Source organism: Pseudophryne corroboree, chromosome 8 (genome assembly GCF_028390025.1).
Source record: "Pseudophryne corroboree isolate aPseCor3 chromosome 8, aPseCor3.hap2, whole genome shotgun sequence".
NCBI classification, from domain to species: Eukaryota; Metazoa; Chordata; class Amphibia; order Anura; family Myobatrachidae; genus Pseudophryne; species Pseudophryne corroboree.
Window position 1 is genome coordinate 238,666,656 of NC_086451.1, and position 8,223 is coordinate 238,674,878.

Consider the following 8,223-nt stretch of genomic DNA (forward strand, 5'->3'; position numbering starts at 1 on the left):
ACCCAGCATGCCCTGCCTCAGTATTAGCAGACCTTAATAGGAAAACTGTGGCAGGGCATGCTGGGATGTGTAGTTTCACAGTAGCTGGAGGGCCACAGGATGAAGACCCATGTGCTAGAGCCAAGCCACAGGTACATCGAATGCTAGCTAACTGAATGTTTAAATCCTTTTTTTCCACAGCATTCCGATGCGGAAGATTCCATGGAACCAGAGATCCTTCCATTGAGAAGGACATGCTGCCTGGATGACTGCACTGTGCAAATTAAATCATGGAGTCAGTTGGCTTGTGGGTGGCTCTGGTGACTGGGTGGTTGGGTGGCTGGTGTGTTGGAGGTGGAGCACATGCAAATGATTGTCTATCATCCAGCCAGCGAGAGAGAAACTCACACAGGAGTGACCCTGCTTGTCAGTGGGTTGTGCACCTTGCCAGATGTCAAATCTACATGGAACAGCTGGAGGGGACAAGAGTAGTTTTGCAAAATCTAGATAGAAGAGCATATATGGTGGTGCACTTTCCATGATTGTGTAAGCTTATGTTTTGGTGCACTGCGCTTTCCTCCACCCCATTTTGTCCTATGGATAAGTTTTAGGCTTTTTGGTTAAGAGATCAAGTGTAGTCAAGGTCTGAAAACAATCAATGTTCATCTTTGATGGCAATAGTAGTGGTATGATATTTGCTGCTTTTGAAAGCCAATATCTCATATGTCCCCTATCTGGGGACCATATATTAAATGGCTTTTCAGAAAAGGGAGATGGGAGAAGAGCTTTCAGTATTTGCAGGATCGGTGCACCTTTCCTATTCTATCCTCCAAAAATAGATTCAGTTGCATTTCCCAGTGTGCTTCGGATGCGTCTTTGCAAATGTCTTACATTGACAAACTTATTTAGTACTATTTCGCAAACAGGGTTACATTGTCGCAACATTGTGCTCCCTAATTGCTTGATTTTTTAAATTCAACAATTGGTAAAGACACCTGAAAACTGCGCTGTGGAGTCTTATTTTGTGTCTACTTCTTATCTAAATTCAATTCCCTACCTCTGATCAAGGCATTTTTAAATACTGGGGGGCTGCCAGGACGTGAGGCCTACCTAGACTTTAGATCTGAATACGAATGTACTTGCAAACTGACTCAATTTCCTACTTCTAAATTCATTCCTAAATTCACTACTTACTTTAATCCTGAAGTTGGGCATTTTGGGCCTTCGATTGTGGGCATTGTTTTGTGTCCAGACCGGCGGCAGGTGGTGTGCAGTTGTTGGAAAGGCAGGGAAGACCTCCGATACTCTGCATATCCTAATGTGTGTCTTCCTCAAGTGGCTGTCAGCAAATGCATGCTAGAGACCCCATTCCAAGCTGATTGTGACATCACGGAACACGCATGATAGAACAGGCATACTAGAGCATGGGTCTTCAACCTGCGGCCCTCCAACTGCTGTGAAGCTACACAACCCAGCATGCCCTGCCTCAGTTTTAGCATACCTTAATAGGAAAACTGTGGCAGGGCATGCTGGGATGTGCAGTTTCACAACAGCTGGAGGGCCACAGGATGAAGACTCATGTGCTAGAGCCAAGCCACAGGTACATCGAATGCTCGCTAAATGAATGTTTAAATCCTTTTTTTTCCTGCAGCATTCCGATGCGGAAGATTCCATGGAACCAGAGATCCTTCCATTGAGAAGGACATGCTGCCTGGATGACTGCACTGTGCAAATTAAATCACGGAGCCAGTTGGCTTGTGGGTGGCTCTGGTGACTGGGTGGTTGGGTGGGTGGTGTGTCGGAGCTGGAGCACATGCAAATGATTGTGTATCATCCAGCCAGCGAGAGAGAAAACTCACACAGGAGTGACCCTGCTTGTCAGTGGGTTATGCACCTTGCCAGATGTCAAATCTACATGGAACAGCTGGAGGGGACAAGAGTAGGTTTGCAAAATCTAGATAGAAGAGCATATATGGTGGTGCATTTTCCATGATTGTGTCAGCTTATGTTTTGGTGCACTGCGCTTTCCTCCACCCCATTTTGTCCTATGGATAAGTTTTAGGCTTTTTGGTTAAGAGATCAAGTGTAGTCAAGATCTGAAAACAATCAATGTTAATCTTTGATGGCAATAGTAGTGGTAAGATATTTGCTGCTTTTGAAAGCCAATATCTAATATGTCCCCTATCTTGGGACCATATATTAAATGGCTTTTCAGAAAAGGGAGATAGGAGAAGAGCTTTCAGTATTTGCAGGATCGGTGCACCTTTCCTATTCTATCCTCCAAAAATAGATTCAGTTGCATTTTCCAGTGTGTTTTGGATGCGTCTTTGCAAATGCATTACATTGACAAACTTATTTAGTACTATTTCGCAAACAGGGTTACATTGTCGCAACATTGTGCTCCCTAATTGCTTGATTTTTTAAATTCAACAATTGGTAAACACACCTGAAAACTGCTCTGTGGAGTCTTATTTTGTGTCTACTTCTTATCTAAATTCAATTCCCTACCTCTGATCAAGGCATTTTTAAATGCTGGGGGGCTGCCAGGAAGTGAGGCCTACCTAGACTTTAGGTCTGAATTCGAATGTACTTGCAAACTAACTCAATTTCCTACTTCTAAATTCATTCCTAAATTCACTACTTACTTTAATCCTGAAGTTGGGCATTTTGGGCCTTCGATTGTGGGCATTGTTTTGTGTCCAGACCGGCGGCAGGTGGTGTGCATTTGTTGTAAAGGCAGGGAAGACCTCCGATACGCTGCATATCCTAATGTGTGTCTTCCTCAAGTGGCTGTCAGCAAATGCATGCTAGACACCCCATTCCAAGCTGATTGTGACATCACGGAACACGCATGATAGAACAGGCATGCTAGAGCATGGGTCTTCAAAGTGCGGCCCTCCAACTGCTGTGAAGCTACACAACCCAGCATGCCCTGCCTCAGTTCTAGCATACCTTAATAGGAAAACTGTGGCAGGGCATGCTGGCATGTGTAGTTTCACAACAGCTGGAGGGCCACAGGATGAAGACCCATGTGCTAGAGCCAAGCCACAGGTACATCGAATGCTAGCTAAATGAATGTTTAAATCCGTTTTTCTCACAGCATTCCGATGCGGAAGATTCCATGGAACCAGAGATCCTTCCATTGAGAAGGACATGCTGCCTGGATGACTGCACTGTGCAAATTAAATCACGGAGCCAGTTGGCTTGTGGGTGGCTCTGGTGACTGGGTGGTTGGGTGGGTGGTGTGTCGGAGCTGGAGCACATGCAAATGATTGTGTATCATCCAGCCAGCGAGAGAGAAAACTCACACAGGAGTGGCCCTGCTTGTCAGTGGGTTATGCACCTTGCCAGATGTCAAATCTACATGGAACAGCTGGAGGGGACAAGAGTAGGTTTGCAAAATCTAGATAGAAGAGCATATATGGTGGTGCATTTTCCATGATTGTGTCAGCTTATGTTTTGGTGCACTGCACTTTCCTCCACCCCATTTTGTCCTATGGATAAGTTTTAGGCTTTTTGGTTAAGAGATCAAGTGTAGTCAAGATCTGAAAACAATCAATGTTAATCTTTGATGGCAATAGTAGTGGTAAGATATTTGCTGCTTTTGAAAGCCAATATCTAATATGTCCCCTATCTTGGGACCATATATTAAATGGCTTTTCAGAAAAGGGAGATAGGAGAAGAGCTTTCAGTATTTGCAGGATTGGTGCACCTTTCCTATTCTATCCTCCAAAAATAGATTCAGTTGCATTTTCCATTGTGTTTTGGATGCGTCTTTGCAAATGTCTTACATTGACAAACTTATTTAGTACTATTTCGCAAACAGGGTTACATTGTCGCAACATTGTGCTCCCTAATTGCTTGATTTTTTAAATTCAACAATTGGTAAAGACACCTGAAAACTGCTCTGTGGAGTCTTATTTTGTGTCTACTTCTTATCTAAATCCAATTCCCTACCTCTAATCAAGGCATTTTTAAATGCTGGGGGGCTGCCAGGACGTGAGGCCTACCTAGACTATAGGTCTGAATACGAATGTACTTGCAAACTAACTCAATTTCCTACTTCTAAATTCATTCCTAAATTCACTACTTACTTTAATCCTGAAGTTGGGCATTTTGGGCCTTCGATTTTGGGCATTGTTTTGTGTCCAGACCGGCGGCAGGTGGTGTGCATTTGTTGGAAAGGCAGGGAAGACCTCCGATACGCTGCATATCCTAATGTGTGTCTTCCTCAAGTGGCTGTCAGCAAATGCATGCTAGACACCCCATTCCAAGCTAATTGTGACATCACGGAACACACATGATAGAACAGGCATGCTAGAGCATGGGTCTTCAACCTGCGGCCCTCCAGCTGCTGTGGAACTACACATCCCAGCATGCCCTGCCTCGGTTTTAGCATACCTTAATAGCAAAACTGTGGCATGGCATGCTGGGATGTGTAGATTCACAGTAGCTGGAGGGCCACAGGATGAAAACCCATGTGCTAGAGCCAAGCCACAGGTACATGGAATGCTAGCTAACTGAATGTTTAAATCCTTTTTTTTCTGCAGCATTCTGATGCGGAAGATTCCATGGAACCAGAGATCCTTCCATTGAGAAGGACATGCTGCCTGGATGACTGCACTGTGCAAATTAAATCACGGAGCCAGTTGGCTTGTGGGTGGCTCTGGTGACTGGGTGGTTGGGTGGGCGGGCGGTGTGTCAGAGGTGAAGCACATGCAAATGATTGTGTATCATCCAGCCAGCAAGATAGAAAACTCACACAGGAGTGTACCTGCTTGTCAGTGGGTTTTGTACCTTACTAACAACGGGAGAGAAAGAAAGCTCTTGTGTGGGCGCACTCTTATACAAAGAAGAAAGTTCTTCAAATGTGTGTCAGGAAAATATTTAAAACATCCGTTTATTATTCAAAATTAAAATCGTTACCCATCTATGATCCAAAATGTGAAGTAGAAAGGGTTGTGAAAAATATATGAAAAAATGTTAAAATGTTCTGGTCTTTTTAAAAGGGTTGTAGACACTTGGTTGTCTAACAGCCGCTTCACCTGACCAGTACAGAGATTCTGTATTAATGGGACCAAGGAAGGAACAAAGTGTATGATGAGTGTATCTGCAAAGAACCAATATGGTTGGATCTATGTTATACACTTGGCTGGCCACCGGTTGCTCGGATTACACACGTATTTTGGATATCTGTTACTGTTGTCAAAGCCTGACGCTGAACTGTTATATAACAGAACAAAAGAAAGAAAGAAGATTAGTGGTGATACTGCTGTTGGTGTTCACCTTTTAAATAAAGGAGTAGTTCCTACTCTACAACACCGGGTATTCCCAGGAAGTCTCCTCTCCAGGTACTGACCCAGCCCAACGCTGTTTAGCTTCCAAGATCGGACGAGATTGGGCATTAGCAGCGTGGTATGATAGTAGAGGAACTATGTACCAATGAGAGTGCACCTATATGGACACGGAAAAGAATATAGTTTGAAAGAGGATAGAGTATAAGGTGTGGATCTGCTTTCCCGTTAGGCAAGGTGCAACGCCTACCACCACCGTGGTGTCGTGCGCCCTGGATCGTGGATGAGAGTCCACGGAAGGATAGTGAGTCAGAAAAAATTTACAGAATTATTATCTTTTTTTAATGATTTTTATAATTTAATAAGAAGTTGTGTAGGAGTAAGAACTCCAAGGAAAACTCAAGCGTCAGGCAGATTTATAAGTCATATGTGAGTTTAGACATATATTCTCCTTAATGGAGACATCAAGTATTGCTATAATCAGAGATTATTCATGAATTGAGCACAGTTCTATTACAAGAACTTGTGGCAGAATTATATGCAATTATTGCACTAGCTAATTATAGTCTAACGATGAATTTAATATACATCTAAAAAAAAGAGAGAGAATAAGCTAAGAAGTAACAGTGGTATCCCTTATGAATAAACTGTTAATCCGGACAGTGTATTAATTATTTGTGACTCGAAATGGTCACTGACACTTATAGACTATTTGCCGCACACAGAGATAAACAGAGATAACTGATTGACCTGGCTCTAGTAATCTCATGTAGATAAATATGTGTACACTGATCGCATGTAACCAAATATGCAACAGATGTGGGCATACCCACAATATACATGAGATTGTATCCAAGTATGCTGATCACATATACATAAAAAGTGTGACAGATAAGTATATAAGTGTGATTGTAAAGGTGTTTTTGCTTTCACCCAGCGGGTGCAGGCTTACGAAACTCCAAATGTGACAGTCAGAGGGAGTGATAGGGATGTCTTGTCCTGGGAGCAGCCGGTGCCAGCGGGTCCTTCCACGGAGTGGTCCCTGCGTGGAAAACGCGTTTCGCCCGTACGGGCTTGTTCACTTCCGGGATCTGTGATTTGGATCGCGGTGAGGGCTTTAAGGATAGTGAAAAATTCGCTGGCAGCCAATCACAGCTGATGACGTAAGACGGGACGCGGGGGGCGGGAGTGGAGAGGCTCCCGTCCTGGTTGGTTTGTCTGCATGTTCGTCCTGTCAGATGAGGACGTGGGTGTGTCCGCTTAGCGGTGGCTACTATTGGGTGGATGGACGCGACAGAGGCGGGGGCACAATCGCTCCTGCTCTGAGGCGTCATACGTAGTGCGTAGGTCCTTTCAGGGATGGTGCAAGGGACATTAAGGGAAGGGAATAAGGATGCTTGTTGTTGGGGTTTAAAAAACGCCATCTTGAAGAAGGGATAAGTTGCCAGTCCTGTTATTATCTTACTGGACACGGCAGAAAGTGATAGGTAATTCCTGGCAAAAATTAGTTATGACTGATTGTCTAAGGGGGATAATACTAACCAAGGGCTGGGGGGGGGGGGGGGAGGGGGGGGACGAATGTGTAACGTTATGGGGAGTCTATGAAGGGAAAGGAAATTATCTGTGGTTAGGGATACGGATTATATTGAAGTGGGGTTAGGTTATAATGTTAGTAACACAAGCTTAATGGATGGGGATGGGGAGTGAATGTGAGGAAAGGAACCTATGGGGTGTGATATTGTTATGATTTTAATGTGAAGTGTTGTGATGGGGATAATTGTGAGGGGAATGAGTGGGAAGTGTATATGTTGGGTCTGTTTGTGAGGATGGGAAATGGCAGTGTGGAGGAAGGGAAATGTATGTTATATTAGGAAGGGGTGGGATGGTGTGAGTGGAATGAATTATGAATGGAACAGTGTATGGGTGTTGAGAAGGAACAGAGGGCAAGGTGGGGGTAATGGAAAGAGTCTGTGGATTTGTTGGAAAAGATGTTGTGGGAGTGCTGGGGCATGTGTGTGTGAAATGTGTGACTGGGGCATGTGTGTGTAAAAACTGATGAGTGAATTAAGGTTTAGGCTGGAATTGTAAATGAGACCAGAGCAGTGAAAATTAGTCAAACTGGCGTGGAAATACGTGGAACAGGAGGGGGGGGGGAAGAGGGGGAAAGGGTTATGTTGGGAGGGGAGGGGGTTTGTTTGGGGGGGGTTTGTATGGTTGTGTGAAGGGAGGGGTGGTCAGGGGAGGGGGAGGGGGGGGGAGAAAAAAAAGGGGGGGAAAGGGGGGGAAAGAATTTTTTGACTTGAAGGATATGGGTGGCGTCGAAGGTTTACTTAAAGGAAAATGCCATAATTAATGTTCTCATTTAGGCCAAATGGTCTGAGACTCCCGAGGCGGAAAATCCATTCACTCTCTTTCTTGTAGAGTTCTTTAGTGATATCTCCTCCTCGTATGCCCAGATGAATGCGGTCTAGACCAAACACTTTCAATTCCTTGGTGGATCCTTTGTGCTGGTAATGGAAATGCCTGGCGACTGACGTGAGTTGTTTCATACGTGCAAGATCTTTTGGTGCATTCCGAATGTTGCCCAGATGTTCCAGGACCCTCTCCTTGAGTTTGCGTGTGGTCATACCAATGTATTTTATATTGCAGCTGCAGGTAATGCAGTAAATTACTGCTGTGGTATTGCAGTTGAAAAAGTGTCGTAGCGTTGTTAATTGACCATATTTGTCAGTGACTGTGTTGGTTTGTATTATATATGGACATGACTTGCATTGTCCACACGGGAAGGATCCTGTTGTGATTGGCTTCTTGGGTATTGATGTTGATAGGTGGCTCCGAACTAAATGATCCTTGATGTTCTTGGATCTATGCCAGCTCATTTGCAACGGAGAGCTCACGAGTGAGGATAAATCGGGATCCATCTGAAGTATGGGTAAATGTTTGGTGATAG

At 44.3% G+C, this 8,223-nt stretch overlaps 1 pseudogene; it reads right to left on the minus strand.

The window, feature by feature from the left end:
• Positions 1-5,289: 5,289 nt before the first annotated feature.
• LOC134952807 (5S ribosomal RNA) lies at positions 5,290-5,408 on the minus strand (annotated as a pseudogene).
• Positions 5,409-8,223: the final 2,815 nt, after the last annotated feature.